Genomic DNA, 18,823 nt, shown 5'->3' with positions numbered 1-18,823 from the left:
TGGACTTGATGATCTGATTTGATGATTTTGAATGTTATTTATGTTGATTAAGTGTTAATCTAGTGGATTTAAGCTGAAAGAGTAGAAAGAAACTCAAAGGAACACTACAAAAAAAAAGATTTCTAGTGACAACAATTTTTGTCGGGAAAAGGTACGCGTTTCGTCAGGAAAATTTTTCGTGACACCAACATCGTCAAAGAAGATTGGTCACCTATAAACCGTCGGCAAAAGGTTTTCCTGACAACTATTGAAATTTTCGTCAAGAAAAGTTTTATTTTCTGTGACGCATCATCAGGAAAGGTAATAGTGATGATTTGGTCGTCAGGAAAAGACCTCATATTGTTGACGAGCCTTTGTCAAGAAAGACCCTGAACTTTGTCACTAAATTTTCAATTGTCAAGAATAGTCACACATTGAAACTTGTTGGGAAACTTTAATGACAATACAATGTCATTTTTCCAGACGATAGCTGCATCACTTTTAAGCCCAACAATTTTAGTGCCAACAAAGTGACCATATCATCTATTTAGACATTCCATCCAATCAAAATATAAAAGTATGCAAGCAAAATATCAACCAAAACTTCACAAATTATCATTAGTAGGCAACCATAATATGTCAAACCACAAAAGTTAACCATGTCAAACATTTACATATCATCCCATTCCACTATTTGAAACCAATATAAATATTGCTATTTCTCCCTAGATAACTGCCATATACCTAACATATGCTAAAACCAAAAGATGGACTTCAATTCCATGGTCAACAAAATACTAGAGATGGATGATATCAAAATAGAGGAGTTCTTCAGCATGAGCCAAAATCAATCCACAAGTTCATCCCAAACCTGTACAGTAAAACCAAGAAAAATCTGAAATCAGAGAAATAATAGAATGGCATGCACAACATGTATTTTTGTTATTAGGTGGTACTGAGGCTCCAAAGTTGAGTTTGAAGATTATGGTTCAGATTGCAAGTTGGTATTAGGTGGGTAGGTTTGCAAGTGAGAGTGCGGGTCTACTCTGCTAAATATGAAGAAATGCAAAATTAGATATTTTAAGATAATCATCATATGTAACCAACTATAAAGAGTTTGAAAACAGCAGTGTTGATATAATAAATATGTTGCGCCATGTCATAGACCATGTGCCTATATCTAGTTTGTAGAATAGATTATGAAAAATCATTCGATGGCACATCTAATGCATAATCAACAACAAATTTTGAAGATAATGCCACATCAATAGCATTTGAATTTCTTTATTCTCAAATTCTCGTGTCTAATCTTTAAAGCCTACTCCTTAGCGAACATGTAAAATATACATCAAAGAGTATACAAAAAATAAAAAAAAGAACATGAGTAAGAATAGGTTGCACAATACAAGGTACAACCTTAGAAGGCCATTTTCTTGGAAAATCAATTTCAAGTATACTGAAAACTATCCATAAAAGCCTATATCATCTATTTTCAATTTTTTTTTCAATTTACAATGACCTTCTTTCAAGTGAACTTGCATTATAAAATATTACCATTTATCCACTATAATGATCTGTAAAGACAAAATCTGAAACTACCCCGTTGTGACACAGACAGATTTATTCCAAACTGGAAAGGTTGGAATGGTTTGAGTGATTCATAAGACTTATTTGCTTGCGACTAAGTGCTGGCTTCAGGAGGAACAAATAACTTAAAGATAAGGGTTGTTACGGAGAAAATAAAGGAGAGGTTATGAAATCTTTTGAATATTATTCATGCTATTGGAATTAAAGCATCAAAACACAATAAAGACATAGCGAGCTAGATACACGGTGACAATTATAACCACAAGTACCAAAGACCAATTTTGTGACGACCCCACCTCCACCTAAGGCGTACCAAAGGGTTCGGCGGACCGCCTGCCCAGCTCTCGCCAGGACTCACTCACTATCTCAATCGAGTCATGTACACACATCCATGAACCATAAATAACATTCACAATTCAAGCTTATAATTTACATTGATAGAAATCGAGGTACAAAGCCTCAATACACCAAACTAGTTCAAAATGTATACAATCCAAGTACAACATGTTCCATTCGAGGAATAGCGCGAGTACAAGTCAAAAGTCAAAACAATTTCAAGAGCAACTAGACTACGCTAGTCTGTTCACGACTCACGCCTCACTCGTATTCCTGTAAGGAAAACAAATAGCGTGGAATGAGCTAAAAGCCCAGTGAGGTTTCAAATAACAAATTGCCCATTTTAAAAGTATGAATATCCATGTAGCAAGTTAACGGCATCAAAACTCATAAGAGTGGACAATAATATTTCAAGTAGCAAATTTCCAAATGAGCACGTATAAAGTGCTTTTCGATTTTCAAAAGGAACAGCAATCCAATAAGCAATAATCACTTTCAAGTATAAGGATACGGAAGGCTCTCAGGAGCCAAATTTCCATTGCATCTCCAGAGCTTGATCAAGTAACAGTTGACACTCCGTCAACTTTCAAGTAGGTAACCAATCCAGTAGAACACCACTTACACGACTCTCCGTCCACCGTTCACCCCCTACTGGGCCCAAAATCCTCAATAAACACGTGTGGTAATACTCGAGTATACCGTTTAGCCGAGGAGATATCACTCCACTCGACAAAACAAGAGACCCAGGGTTCGTTACCCAATCGACCAAGCCCTTGCCGGCTCGACTCAAGTAACTTGCCGCAGGGTTTCTGGAATTCCAGGAAGTGCGCGCATCATAACAAGTATGTCAAGTCAATTGCAACAATAAACAAGTGTATATCATGTAAGGGCAAGTGCGATAAAGTACACTCTTGCCCTAACAATTCACGCATGTGACATGTAATCATATTGGCACGTATCAAGTACAAGTATCAAGTTCAATTCAGTATTTGAAAGCACTCACCAAAAGATGTAGTGCTTCAAGTATTCACGTTCAATTACACTCCAGGCTTGGAGTCCAGATCTGCGATAAAAATTCCAGTTTGAGAACTTTGAAACACGAGTCGAATTCGAAACGTTAACATTCCATTCATTAAAAATCGACCAATTGAAATTCATTTGAAAGACACTCGCGAAACACTTGCTCGCTTTTCAAATCATAAGGTTTTGTAGCATAAATACTTGGAAATAACACTTGAGTTGAAAGTACATGGAAATACAAGTTTACATTGGCCATTAAGTCTTTTCCTCAAGGTACGAGCTCGACCAAGTCTTAACATATAACACTCAAGAAATATAGTAGCAAAGGTCTTTACTAGTTCAAGTGATAAATACTTAACCTTCACTCAAGTCGCTAATTTAGTTTTCTAGTCCTCGAGTAAAAATTCGGGCAGCATGCCCTTTGTGTTTACCTAATTTTCCAGCCTTTTAGGCTTCATTGTTTTTCTCAAACACAACCCAACATTATACATATCAGCAATTCATGTCAAGAGCCGTTCCATAGGCTCACAATATCATAATAACAAGAATCGTATTAAGTACAAGTGCAGAAATTCAATTTAGTTCAAAACAGATTTGACGTACAAATGCGGAAATAACATATCCGAGGCTACGCTTATCGGATTAAAATGAAACCTATGCCGTTTCGAAGCTAAGATACAGAGCTACAATATTCATGAAGGTCACTTAGTCCAGTTTCTAATGTAACTTGGTCAAATTCTTGAATTACTAAACCAGAAACCAATTCGTCGGCTGTTTAAACGTAGAACACTGTAATGAACATAACTCAGTGTACAAAAATCCAATTCAGGTGTTCTTAGAGGAATTTTAAAGCTACTTCAGAACACTACAACTTTCATGAAGAGCACTCAGTCAAATTTTCAATGTAACCTGATCAAATTCCCAACTCATGTAACCTGGTTTCAACTATTCGGCTAATCAGCCGCATTTCACTCAAATGACCATATCTCAGTCTACCAAGATCCAATTAAGGTGTTCTTGGAGGCGTTACGAAGCTAAGACATGGTAATAAAACTTTCATGTTTCGGTGAAAGGCTAAATCTAAACGGATCATAGTGAATAAACTCAATCAAAAGGACTGAACTGTCCACGCGGAATTCTGGAAAGTGACCTAGATCAGCGAGGGTATTTTCGTCTTTTCACAAGCTACGATGCTCCAAATGAGCTGAAATTTTGTGGGCACCTATAAAATACCATTCTGAACAACTTTCATGTTTTGACCAAAGGCCAATTCGGCCTCTAACATAGGGCTACAAAAACGGGCAGAATGGAAGAACAATTTTCCAGATTTCTGGGATTTTCAGTTTTTAATGTAACTTTCCTCAATTTCTTGTTCTAATCACTACCAAAACCCTTTATATAACCTTAATTACAACATATGTGAGTCACACATCAAGTTTGGCAGCAAATCCCCAAAACCCTGATTTGATTATTTCATCCAATAATCATCACAATCACTTGCTCATCTTGAAATCAAGCCAAAACTTAAGCTAAATAACATCTTAACACAAGATTTAAAAGATCAAGGACCATGATCAGATTGAATACCTCAAAAACAAGGCTTGGATGAGTGATAGTTCACTTCCTTTGAAATTTCTTGGTTCCTTAGCTTCCCAAGCTTCCAAACTTGCAATCAATCGGTTTAGATTTCTAGCTTAGCACTTGGTTGGTGTGAATCAAGAAGGAATGTGGTTGCTCAAGCTCTCACTTCTCTCTCTCTCTTGGTCGGCTGGAATGATGCAGAAATGGAAGGAAATGAAGCTAAGTTTGTCTTATAAGAAGATGGAAAGATAAGAATTAATTCTAGCCACAAGTTTGGCTAACACTTGGTTTAATCTCAACCACAAAATTTTCTCTTTCTTCCTTGCATTTGAGCCACACATTCGGTCAAGCTATCATCATGAGGGGGAAGATATTTTGCTCAATTAGTAATGAGCTTATACAGTAAGAAAGTGGTGGTCAAGTGGTGCGTTCAAACGGTAGTGCGCGGGACCCGCCGGTTGGCGCCGTTTTTCTTAAAACTCACATACTAGGGTTTTTACTTCCCATTCACTAACCTTATATCATTGCTACTACTCACATATTATTTCTCACTTAAAAGTCACTTTTAATCTCCAAATTTAATCCTTACTTTGTACCGAAAATTCATCAAGTGAAAAATTGCGAAAACCCTAATTTTACTCCGATCTTAAAACCAAAGGTGAAAACCTACTTTCTAGGTTTATTTACACTTATCGTGGAATAAATGGGGTAGCAAGCCTTAATAAAAATAATAATTTCCAAATAAAGGGACATTTTTAAAATAACATGAGGGATTTTCCAATTCCATAAATTGAATTTAGAGTTTCTATTAAAAGATGAGATATTGAAGGAAACCAGTTAATCACAAGTAAACTAGGGTTTTTGATTAAAATTTTAGGGTTTCTAATCTTTTTAAAACAAAATAAGGTTTTAAATCAAACCCAAAGAAATACACTTTAGTATCTTATTTACAAACAATCTCCTAATTTTCGGGGCGTCACAAATTTCAACAGAGATAGTCAACAATTCATGGACAATAACTCGTACACTTTCACTCAGGAATGACCTCTTCTACCTATTAGGATGCATATATTGAAAAATTTTGTTTTTCGCCTGTGCCATGTGGGCCAAAAGACAGATGGGTGTTGAAGGCAATTCAAAGGTACAGAAAGTTGAGACGTGGACATAAACTTGGGAGAATCAACATAGAGCAACTTTGCATACTAATCTTGAGGAGAAAGAGTACAAACACTTCCAAGTAAATTCATAAAAATAATATGTTAGCAAAGGAATGCACATAAGAATAGCTTTAGAGGCACTTAAAGACTAGGAAAAGTAAACTGTAATCTTAAAATCCGAATTTATGGATAATCTCTTAATACTTTTAGGAAATTGAGGATAGTAATAATGGGACAACAGCCTCTGGTCTAACCCTACTGACATTTAATAAGATTTTATTGTTGCAAACAGGGGGAAAATATACTGGGAGAACAATCATAGGATGGCCACAGTAAAAGAGCAAACATTTGTGGTAAGACAAATATTTAGGAGGTCAACCACTCACCATTTATTGCCCAAGGCTTATAAATAATTGAGGATAGGGGGCAAGCAAACGATTTTGGAGATAAGAATGAAGTAGAGTGGCACAAAAATTTAGAGCCTTCAGTGTTCCAATGGCTCCGATGAACAAGCCTAAAGGAACTTTTGATGAACATAAAGAATACAGAGGCAAGAATATGAAATTGACACACATGCAAATCAACTATGTCCCCCATTCCTCTTCCCATTTCTTTAAGAATCAAATTTTTCAGTACACATTTTACTTATTACGAATAACACAATTAGATAATTGCTGAGGAGGTTAAAGTTCAATTAGAATTTTGTTTCCTAGTTATCTTAAAAGTTGTATTAAACTTAGCATGCCCAGTATCAACTTAAGTAAAAAAAAAAAATTTTAAGCAACAGACAACATGCAACATGATACAAGATGTCATTCAATTACAATCAATTCATGAACAGCAGCCCTTACTTTGGAGGATTAAAAGATTCTCCAACTTGCCGCCATAGCTTGCAAGCAGTCACCTGTAATCCCAAAAAAAGAGACACCATTGATAATGTAGTCATCTTACCAATAGGAACTAACTTAAGCTGAAAATGCAGCTAAACTTTCAGGTAACAAAACCATATGATACATTTATTCAACTCCTCAAGAGTGAAGAAACTCTGAACTAAAGAAATGCCAAGAAATATGGTCTATAGTATCAAAGCTTTAAATCTCAAGCAATAATGGATTTTTTGTTTGAAACGGGTACGAGTCGGAAAACAAGCACAGCAAAACATACTTTTCATACATGTTATACATGCATAATCATGTAATATGTATCACAAAGCCATTCCAACTATCCCTCCTAAAACATGTAGAAAGAACATTATACTTGGCATTCAAAGTTGTTTTAGGGGTGATCATATCACAAGTTCAATGTTCTAACCACCCCTGGCACTCAAATAAGCAATGGCAATAGTTTCAAGCAAAATGATAATGGGTTTTGGTTGAAACCTGCTCAATGATAATTTCGAAGTACCTTTCCTTGATTCAAGGTCAGTAATTCCTTTCTCCTGCAAAAGGAATTAAAGTTAGAAAGTTAACTGAGTGCAGAAATTCCTCTCCAACTATCAGTCTGTAGCCGTGCTTACCATGGTTCCCTTCCATTCCAAGAGATATTTTATCTCCAATTTACTGCTCTCCAGAAGCAGTGAAATTTGCTGCAAAGTCCAAAGGGCATGACTCATAACTTCATATATAGGAATAAAGGACCAGAAACAAATCTAGAGGAAATAAAAAGAGGAAACCAAAACCAGTTACATGTCAAACAATATCAGTATATTAACCATAGATATACGCATGGGAATCAAGAGAAAACTTAAATTCCAGGAAAGCAAGCAAAACAGATATTACAAAGTCCTTATTCTTACTCGAACTAGAAAACTAGTACAAAGATCACCGTTGTGCAAGTTGATTGAGAATTACTTATATCACGAATAATATAGCAGTATCCTCTTGCACTAAGCTCTAGCACTCAAGCATCATCCTCTCTAGTCTAATTACTGAGCACATAGCATAGCCTTTTAAAATGGTATATAATTGTGAATCAAATTCTCCCAACTCCTGAAGAAACACCCACTACCATCTGCAAATGCCAACTTATAGCTCTAGTTCATAATTTGGCATGTGATTGGCAATTTGGCCGCAGGTTTACCATTCAAAATTGCACCTTTCCTCATTTAGTCAGAAACTTATCTCAAATCCATATCTACATGTGAAAGAAGATCTAGAACATATACCATAGAAAATGAGAAAACAAGTGATTGCTATGCTTATTACAAGCATTTCACCAAGACAACACCAAAAAGATACATAAATCACTGCCAATTACATGAATCAATTTTTTTAGCAACAATTGCAAATACAGAATATGAGCACAAAAGCAAAACAAAAGGTCCATTGTTAATTTACAACAAAACTAAAACGTCAATTTTCCTTTTCTGAAACACTGACAAAAACTAACACGGTAGAACAAACTAAAATCAAGAAATCAGAAATCTGACAAGAATGGGCATAAAAAGCATGATCAAGCAGAGCCAAAGTTCAAAAATCTGAAACTACGAGCGAACATGAAAAAGAATGAAACACAAAGTTCAATCAAAGCTTCCCAAATTGCTTTTGTGAACGAACATGAAAAAGAATCCTTTTCACCAAAAATCAACATTAAGATCAACAAAAAAAGCATCACACCCACAAATGAAATCCTAAAAGCACACAATAGTCCAAAAGAAATTCGAACAAAGCAAATAATGCGCCTACGCATTGAACTTCCCTACTAGCAGCCTTGAAACCCCTAAAATCGTTACCAGAATCAGCCATATCATTAGCATCCCCAATTGAACTCAATCGTATAGTGAAGCATCCCCAATTAGCATCCCCAAATCATTACCAGAACCAGAATCACCAAGTTTTATACTGATTATATCCCCGGGCACAAGAACTGAAGCATCTTCCTAGGTTTCGACGAACAGAGAAAGGGAGAGATGAATAAAATATCCACTATAAAAATAAAAAAGGAACCAATTAAAGACAAAATTGAAGGGGGATTTGGAGAAAGGGAACCGATTCAAGACAAAATTGAAGGATTATTTGATGTTTACATCACCTTAGACCATCGTGTTGTCTCTCTTGTTGAAAGAGATGAAGATGAGTTACAGATTTGGAGAAGTGCTTCTTTGTCGTTGTTGTTCCAAAAGAAAGAGAAATGGAACAAGTGTTTTTTGTTTCCCGGTTTCTATGTCATAAGTTGATGTCCTTCTAAATTCTTTTTTGGTCCAAAACGGAAAAAACTGGCGGGAGAATGAAAACTTTTCCTGACGAATTGACGTTAGTAAAAGTAGAAAAATATGTTTAAAGTAGAAGTGCCTTTTGAAGGATATTTGCCTGACGAAGTGTCATAAAAGGTATGGTTTTCCTGACAAATAAGTTGGTTGCCATGAAAAATTTTTCACGAAAGAAATAATTTTCTGTAATGGAAGTTGAAATGGAAGAAGGGCCGGTTCTGCCCTATCCTTGCCGCGCCTTGTGGTGCGATTTTTGGTGGTCAAATTGTCTTGATTTTAATGTCCATATGTTGTATAGGTTGTGTGGAAAGTTTTCACCAAAAATCACTTGATTTGGTTGGGTAAATGCTTGGATTTCGAAATTTCTTCATGGCTGGAAAACGTGTCCAGAGTTACTCTGGCAGCGAATTTCCAATGACCATAACTCTTTGCTCCGATATCGAAATCGAGTGCCATTTGTGGCATTAGAAACTAGATACTTCCAGTTTTCTAACAGTGTAAATGTATCCCCTGATTCAACTTGAGTAAGCCGTACCAACTTTTCAAAGTTACCTGTCCTGTTTCTCTGCTGTGTTAGAAAACCTGTTATGAGCTGCGGTTTGTTTCTCGAATATGAACTAGTTATGGACAGAATTTCAAAATGATTTCTTCTGAGAAATTGTAGCCTTATGAATTTAGTTTCCAACACCACCAATTACACTCAATTCCAAGTTGAATTGAGTGAGTTGTGGCCAAATTACAGACCTGATTGAAAGAAAGAAAACCCTAATTTTGGGCTAGCCAATGGCTTATCTTGAATTGTTATTTTGAAACTCTTGGTGTTAATCACCTACCAAACATATTTTGGATGTTTCTTAGACTTTTCTTCATAAATGGACCAGATTTGAAATGATTTCATTGGCCAAAAGTTAGAAACACGGAAAATGGAAGTACAAGGCAGATTTGCCTTGGAAGTTCTTCGAACTTTAGTGGCTTTGTTAACTGACCATCTGTACGAATTTTTGTATGAAATTCGACAGAGGAATAGGCCATATATGATAGTGTAATACACCCAAATTTGGTTCCATTCCGAGTCCATTTCGATGCCCAACTAAAGTCCCAAAGTTGAAGCTTCAAATCTGGAAAACCTTTGTTCAGTGAGGAAATTTCAGCAACTTTGAGCTGCTATATCTTGGCGCTCAAAACACCGATTCTTGTTCCATTTGTTGTGTTTTAAACTTTGATTGTAACTCTAATTGAGCTCCAAATTTGAAAGGATAGTTCGTATTCTGTGAATTTTGCCGAATTTCCAAATTTGGCCAAAAACCAACCCCGGAACTGTCCTGGTAGTCCAAAACAGCAACTTGAAACCAAAATTTGAATGTTTTCCATTTGGAATCATGGAAACATGTCTTCTAGGAACTTTTAGTATTCTAGGAGTAGTTTCCAATGGTACCAAGTTTTCTAATTTTGGACCTACAGAGAGTGAAATGTGATTTTTCAAAGATCGCACCTCAAATCTGAAATTTCCGAACTTAAAGGAAATTGAGTTTTTAGAACTCTCCATTTTCCTTCGGTATCGTTTGACCATTTTACACTTGATTTTAAAGATGAAAATCATATTTTCCTTGTATTATTAAACCCCACTTTTGAGTCTTGATTTACGAGTAATTAAGGCTCATTTTCATGATATCTTCGTAGATTGTACACGAGTGCAATCTTTCGCGATAAGTAGGGGTTTTAAACGATAGTGTGTAATAGTTCATTATTATTGTTCAGGCACTCAAGGGGACCTTCAAGAGGATCTCACAGGAGATGCCTAAACAACTGCTTGTGCTTACTTCCTTATTTTACTTGGTGAGTGTCAAGTGTATGCGAACTTGATACATGCTTAACTGCTATTAATGATTGGAGATTTTAAAAATGGAGTCGAGTGTGTATTTTACCGCACTCGTTCTCATTTGAATGAATCGTGATTGAATTGATTGAAATGAAATGAATGAAATCAAATGGATTGAATGGATTGAATGAAATGAACGATTGAATGATATTGAATGATTGAATGAATAAAATGGTATGCTATGGCTGCATACATCATTGGAGTGAATCTCCTCGACTCATAAATGTTAAATGGAGGACGCCCAAACTCATAGACCGACCTTGGGACTCGAGCCGGCATGGGCTTGGTCGGGAACCTTGATGAGCCATAGGAATGAAATGATAAGCTTTATCTATTGGAGAGATCTTGCTTGGCCTACTCGTGTAGTAGCGCCTTATAAACGAAGTTCGGGCCCGGTGTGGTGTATGGTGGACGGAAATGAGAAGCAAGTGGAGTTCTACGGATTGGAAATACCGACCCGGTTGACGGAGAGTCATCACGGGAAGGTATACGAATGAGATTGGCAAAGCAAGTGGAAATTAGCTCCTGAGAGCTACCATATCCTTGAATTGTTTCTGTTTAAATTTCACTTGAATTATTAATTACTCGCATATTATTGTTTTACTTGTTAATTGTGATTGTTACTTGGACAATGTGCTTGCATGTGTGTTCTTGGCCTCACGAGCAATTGCTCACCCCTTAGATTTGTTTTCCTTAACAGGATCGGACTTGGAGTGAAACTCGAAGAAACCCTTGGGATGTACTTTTGTATTTGGGTTTTAAATGGAAATTACTAGACTCTCGGCTGTTGTATATCTTGGGAATTGATGTGTCTTTTGGGAACCTGATGTAAGAATTGGACAACTGATGTATGTTGAACTCGTGGTGTAAGACTTTGATATTCGTTTATGGAAACGACTTTTCCTTATTAGGCTTGTATTAATTGTTGTGTACCGTTAAGCGTGAATCGAATTGTTTTGAGTCCTGGCGAGAGTTGGGTAGGCGTTCCGCAGATACCCTTTGGTTCACCTTAGGGAGAAGTGGGGGCGTCACAAAAACCTTACTTGAAAACTGATTTCTTGCTGAAAATTTCCAGCTTGGTCGAGAGGAAGCGAGCTTAGTTTCACAGCTTTTTCATTCGAATTTTGCAAAAAAATTTACTTGGAATTTCTACTATATGTCTTATATCTTGCTTTGCATGATGTATTGTATATGTTATATTTGAATCTAGTGAAAAAGTTGGTGACTTTGGATGAAAAACTTGAAGAAACTTGTTGGAAATTTGCTGTTGGAACCCGAGGGAGGGAAGCTTGAATTTTTCCAGCTTTATCTCCAAAACTTTGGCTATGAATTGACATATCTTGGCTCCATATAACTTCTAACAGTTTATTCTTAGCATGCATGCGGTATTTTACTTCATCTAAACAAGAAAATTTGGTGATTTTGGAAGAAAAGTAAGGAGTGAAATTTCTGGAATTTTTCACAACTATAACCGAAGTTTGAAGCTGATTATTTTGCTGCTTGTAGCTTTGAATCATAGTAGATTTTGATATATTATTGCTTTACACATGTTATATATATATATATATATCTTGGGTTGCATGTTGAATTTCTTGGATTAAAACTGAGATAAATGCATAAGATTTGTAGGAGAGATGAGTTAGTTTGTTTCACACAAAACTTGAGTATAGTTTAAACTTTCTTGAAGTTATAATTGGTGGCTGGAAATCAGCATGCATGTAGGAATTTTTCCTAAGATTTATACCAAATAAATAGTTAGATAATTACGGTAATTATAACTTGTCTCAGGAGGCAATAGGGTGCAAGAAGGAAACCCCGAAGCCAGGTGTAAATTGTTCACTTAGAGTGAGTGTTCCTTATGGGCATTCATCATTAAATGTCTCTGCTAGTTTAGTATTTGTTGCCTACTTTTTTGCTTGGTGATTGTTGCAAAGTAATGATGAAAGTTGTTAGATATGCCTTATTGCCATATTGGTACTTAAACTTGAGTTACTTATTGCATTATTGTTGATAAGCAAGCACGTACTTTATCGCACATGACCTAATTGAATTTCAGATTTCTATGGCCTTAATTGTTGGACTAAATGTGCTTGATTGTAAGCCATATCTGTACATTATCACATTGTGAGGACTCGCAAATTTCTTGTATTTTTCTCAAAAATACCTTTTTATTTGAAAATTATTATTTATCAAAGGCCACTACCCAAATATTTCACATTAAGTGTAGATAAACCTAGAAAATAGGGTTTTACGCTTCGGTTTCAAGTTTGGAGCAAAATTAGGGTTTTCGCGATTTTTCGCCGGATGAATTTTCGGTACAGAGTAAGAATTAATTTGGGGATTAAAAGTGACTTTTAAGTGAGAAATAATATGTGACTAGTGGCAATGAGATAAGGTTAGTGAATTGGAAGTAAAAACCCTAGTACGTGAGTTTTTAAGAAAAACGGCGCGAACCGGCGGGTCCCGCGCACTACCGTTTGAACGCACCACTTGACCACCACTTTCTTACCACATGAGCTCATTAATATTTGAGCAAAATATCTCCTAAATTCCAGCTAAGCTTGACCGAAATTAGAGGCTGAAAATACAAGAAAAGAAAAGGAAATTTTACTTGGTAAGGGTTGTGACAAGTGTCACACCATTAGAGGCCATTGACCAAGACATTGTCCAACTTTCTTATCCCCAAAATTGCACCATTCTTCCTCATTATTTCTGCTGAAGAACCGTGAGAGAGAGAGAGCAAAAACAAGAGAAAAGCTTCTCCATTTCTTCTTGAATCAAGTCACAAAGTGAGGAAACAAAGAAACTAAACCGATTAAACTTGTTCTTGAGTGACTAGTTAGTGACTTGTGGTGTGATTTTTGAAGGAGAGAGCTTGGGCTACTCTTAGTGACCTTTATTCAAGGTAAGAGAGTTTATCTTTCTAAGTTTTGCTTTCAATTTTGTTAAATTAAGCTTAGTAGTTTGATTTTGTGGTGGAATCATGGATGATTAGCATGTTTTAGAAGTTTTCCCCAATTTATTTGATGAACTAGGGCTTGTGGAAATTCTGCCCAAATTGTTGTATGATGCTTATATGTTGCAATTGAGGTTTTATAAGGTGTTGTGGTAGTGATTAGACCAAGAAATTAAGGAAAGATTCACTAGAAACTAGAAATTCCAGAATCTGGAAAATTTCCCCAACATTCTGTCCGAATTTTTATCTGTGTGTTAGAGGCCGAATTGGCCTTAGGTCAAAGAAGAAAAGTTGTAGAGAATGACATTTTATAGGTGCCTACAAAATTTCAACTCAATCGGAGCAACGTAGGACGTGAAAAGTCCAAAATACCCTTACTGTTCTAAGTAATTCCCAGCAGTCCGTTTCTTCAGTTAAGTCCAGTTTATCACGTTTTTTGACCAGGATCCATTATGATTTAGCTCTGGGCCTAAACATTAAAGTTGTATTGTTCTGAAGTAGCTTTAAAATGCCTCTAAGAAAACCTGATTCGGACTTGTGTACACTGAGTTATGTCCATTACAGTGTTCTGCGGTTAAACAGCCGGCGAATTGGTTTCTGGTTTAGTAATTTGAGAATTTGACTAAGTTACATTAGGAAATGGACTAAGTGACCTTCATGAATGTTGTATCTTTATGTCTTAGCTTCGAAATGGCACAGGTTTCGTTTTAATCTGATAAGCGTAGCCTCGGATATGTTATTTCCGCATTCACACGTCAAATCTGTCTTTTGCTAAATTGAATTTCTGCACTTGTTATTACTGTATCTCTTATTCTTATGATATTGTGAGCCTATGGAACGGCTCTTGACTTGAATTGCTTATGTGTGATGTTGGGTTGTGGTTGAGGAAAAATAATGAAGCCAAAATGGCTGGAAAATTAGGTAAACACAAAGGGCGTACTGCCCAAATTTTCGCCCGAGGGCTAGGTTTCTATTTGAACTTGTATACTTTTGTTAGGCCAATACCATGACCGGTTTTCCATTTTAAAACATGATTTTTCATCCTTGGGTTCAAACAACCCTCTTCTTACTTGAAAGTCATCTTTACACGTTTTACTCCTAATTAGTCGGGTTTCTTTGTTTCCCTTAAATGTTTTGCTCGATAAACTGTAATATGTTCTCTTGTTCAACCTTAGGTTTCATTGGTGATTAAGGGTAATATCCGGAAGGATATTTTTCACGATATTTTGCATTTCTAGGTGAGTGTTCCTTATTTGATTCTATGGCTTGTTGTTATCATTTGCTAATGTGTTAAGTGCTTTTAATGATTTCCAAAACGAGCTTTCTAGGCGAGTGTGTACTTTATCGCACTCGACCTAAATAACTGTGCAATTTTCAAGGATTTAATGATTGAAATGTTACTTGCGCATGAATGTAAGCCTTTTGGGCTGAACTGGCCATTGCCCCTTGTTACCGGTCGTCTCGAGCCAGAAGCGGACTCGGTCGGGCGATTAGGGACTTGGGTGAACGTTTGGTATACTCGAGTATTACCCTGTAGGTTGGTGGAGACTGGCCAACGGCCAGGACGGGGGTGAATGAATGAATGAATGAACGAACGATCGAACGAGGGTTATTGATAAACGAAAAATGCAGTTTCAAATGATTGGAGGAATAAGGGGAAATGTCAGGAGAACGAATGAACGAAATAACGAATTGCTCCTTGTGAGCCGTATCCTTTTAATGAATGTGTTACTATCGCTTTCCATTGAAAATGTTTCTTGAATTATTGATACTCCATGTTTAATGTATTGGATTGATTATCTGATTATGTGTTCGGAACCTCACTGGGCTTTTAGCTCATCCCTTTAGTTTTGTTTTCCTTACAGGGGAAGGCGAGCGAGGACGTGAGCTTGAGATAGACTAGCCAATCTAGTTTTGTTTCTTTTGTTTATTTTGTAGTGGTTCTCGCCTAGTGCTTGGCACGGGCTGGACGTATGAAGGATTGAGAACCCTTGTATATTTGATGTTTATATTCTCTTTTGGGTTGGCAATGTATATAAGTTCCGCTTTAAGTTTGGATCAATGCCATATTTATTCTTGTGATTTATTTCAATTTTTAATTGAGAACTGTAGCGAACGACTGAGTCCCGGCGAGAGCTGGGCAGGCGGCCTGCCGAACCCTCTGGTACGTCTTAGGGGGAGGTGGGGTCGTTACACACATGAGCCGAATTGGGCTCCAAAGCCCTTCATTAGTTGACATATTCGAGCCAGCAGCGGGCTTGGTCGGGTAGGTTGGCAACCTTGGGTAAATGTGTGGTATACTCAAGTATTACCTTATAGGACGGTGACTATTGAAATGACTATTAATTGAAGGGGATTGTTTATTGTTTTGGAGGATATAAAGGGTTGATTGGCAGAGTTTGCCGTGATATCGAAGTGACTCCCAAAGGGAGCGCGTATCCTTTTATATTGATTGAGACATTATATTGTGAATTGTACAGTGTTTTGACCTGAATTGAAATGTTTATTTAAGTATATTATGTTGCTGAGCTGCGGATTTATGTTGCTTATTGATTGTTCATTTTATTTTTTTTGGGACCTCACTAGGTGTACGCTCAACCCTTTAGTTTGTTTTCCTTACAGGGTATAAAGGTGGAAGGAATAGAGATTAGCGATAGCCTAATCTTGAAATTTTTATTTTGTATCTTTTGTAGACAATCTTGTATTTTGAGAATTAGTAAATAAATTCATACTCTAATCTTGTTGGGTAGTATATAAGTGTGAATGTCATGATTAATTGATGGAGTAAATGTTAGTTTGGGAGTTCGTTGTAGTGAATTCTGGCGAGAGTCAAGCAAGTAGTCCGCTAAACCCTAGAGTGCGCGTTAGGGTGAGGTGGGGTTGTCACACCCTCTTGAGTTTGATGTTCTATGAAAAGGTTATCAGCCATTGTGACTAGGGATAATTTAGATAGAAAGTTAGGTATGAATATGTAGTACAATGTGTCGTACTAATGCAATAAGTTAGTAAGAATATTATTATGAAATTTAAGACAGAAGATGGTCAATGAAATATATCTATTGAATAACTAAAAGTTCCTCATGCTTTCAGTTTTTTCGCGGGCTAATTTTGCAACTTTGCCTCCTTCAATTTCTTCTCTTTGTTTACTACTTTTCGGACTTACTTTCTTTCCTGCGTGCCATCCTGTACATGTTTATACATAGAGCCTTGCCTAATCAGTGGATACAAAATTATAGCAACTAAAAATAATTTGTAAACCAATCAATATTGAAAGTATTTTTTCAATAATAATAATACATAGAATAAATATATGTAAAATTTTCTTCCAATTAATCATTTTTTTATAGGTTACTCCCCTTTCCAACATTTTTAATGCGTAAACTTACAAAACTTACATGTTGACAATCTAAATACATACTATCTCATTATTTTCTGTTTTGTCTATAATTGTGATGCAACCAAACTAGTTGTACACTTCATTACCGGACTAGCATGAAATCTAATCCTTACCAAGTGTGTTTAAATATTTATCTTATATTTTATTCCCTTTTATATTAATCGTCAAAATTCCTAGTGCTAATGACACCTCTTATTTTGTATATTACTATTTATCCTTGGCTATTTAGTTTTTATTAGTTGTTATTTTGTTTGTACATATTGTTATTTATTTTATACATATTCGTTATTATGGTTTGCCCTTGCTTATTTAGTTTTTACACATTATTATTTTATTTTTATACATTGTTATTTATTGTATATACTATACAAGCTCTTTTTGCAAACTCACACATGGTTGTTCAGTTTTTACACTATACATTCTGCATTATGATTTACCCTTGGTTATTTAGTTTTTACATATTATTATTTACTTTGCACACACCGTACAATTTAGTTTACCATTTGTTATTTACATTTTATGCATTGTCATTTTGTATATACACATTGTTATTTATTTTGTACATAGTAGCACATTAGTGACCACTGTATAAGCTCCTTTTGCACACTAAATATGATTATTCATCAAATACAAGCAAACAATTTAGCCACCTAGAAATAACTTTCCCGATGTACAACATCAAAAACAAAATGTAAGACATATACAACTACAAGTACTTGTAGTTTTGCAATAACAAATCCAATTATTCAATAATCTCCTATTCCTCCCTCTTCTAAATTACTTCTCTCATGTCAATACACATAATTATTGCCCATGCGTGTCGTGTTTAGCCAACAACAATAGTTTATTGTTTTCTTACCCTATGAACAAAGTTATACAAATAAAAACTAATGGTTCAAGACAGTGAACAATCTCAAACCAGAAAAACACTTTTTACCCTTCATTTTGGTACATAAATGGTCCAACAATTTGTCAAATTACATTTTTTAAGAACAACTATTGTCTTCAATCACATATGCATGTTTCTTACTTTTTCATTTGTTATCCCCAGTAATGTAGGCTATCCTCCCTTCACTTAAATATTAAGTGTTCAATGATTTGCAGTCGACCACGATTTCTCTTCCTTACAATTGCTTCTGCTTCCTACCATAGATAGATCGGATTATGTAGAACATTCAATGGAGTAACTGGCATGGTTCTTATAAATTAAGCCCCCATTAACATGAAAGAGTTGCTTGTCCTATCTATTTTGATAGCAAAACCTATGGTTTCTCAACCTCCTGCTACGGTATTATTTTTATGATGATTTTAGTGTTTGTTTCTATCTACTTCGGCAAAGTCAATATCTTTACTATCTAAAGCTGCTAGTGTTTATGATGAATTTAATGTTCATTTCTATCTATTCTGGCAAAGTTGTTATCTCTACTGTCTAAAGCTGATGATGTGTTTGGAGTGGGATTCAATAAAGGGGAGTTGGAGACAAAGGGAAAGTTTTATGAGAATCTTGGTTTGATTTGATTGGTGGATTTTAGAGTTTATGGGGGACAAAATTCACTAGTTTGGAAAGGATAAGATTCATTTGCATATGCTGTTTGATAACACCATTTAGCAATTTCTTAAATTTTTTTTAATGAAACTACTAAACTAAATGACATCACCTGGGATTTCATCCTCATTTAAAGATGTGAATACATTTTTTATCATTGATTCATGGAAACAAATC

The 18,823-nt window shown here is 35.8% G+C and overlaps 2 long non-coding RNA genes across 2 annotated transcripts; both read right to left on the bottom strand.

Moving 5' to 3' along the window:
• Nucleotides 1-572: 572 nt before the first annotated feature.
• LOC113718819 (uncharacterized) lies at nt 573-6,567 on the bottom strand. The gene is made up of 2 exons (XR_003454639.2): nt 6,512-6,567; nt 573-850 (listed from the first exon to the last, which is right to left on the bottom strand). It is a non-coding gene; the product is annotated as an uncharacterized lncRNA (long non-coding RNA).
• Nucleotides 6,568-7,071: 504 nt separating this feature from the next.
• On the bottom strand, nt 7,072-8,787 carry LOC113718820 (uncharacterized). Its single transcript, XR_003454640.2, has 3 exons — nt 8,691-8,787; nt 7,177-7,245; nt 7,072-7,098 (listed from the first exon to the last, which is right to left on the bottom strand). It is a non-coding gene; the product is annotated as an uncharacterized lncRNA (long non-coding RNA).
• Between the last annotated feature and the right edge of the window lie 10,036 nt (nt 8,788-18,823).

The sequence above is a fragment of the Coffea arabica genome, chromosome 11e (genome assembly GCF_036785885.1).
Source record: "Coffea arabica cultivar ET-39 chromosome 11e, Coffea Arabica ET-39 HiFi, whole genome shotgun sequence".
Classification (NCBI taxonomy): Eukaryota; Viridiplantae; Streptophyta; class Magnoliopsida; order Gentianales; family Rubiaceae; genus Coffea; species Coffea arabica.
Note: the sequence above shows the minus strand (reverse complement) of the source record. Positions and strands in the feature narration are given on the sequence as shown.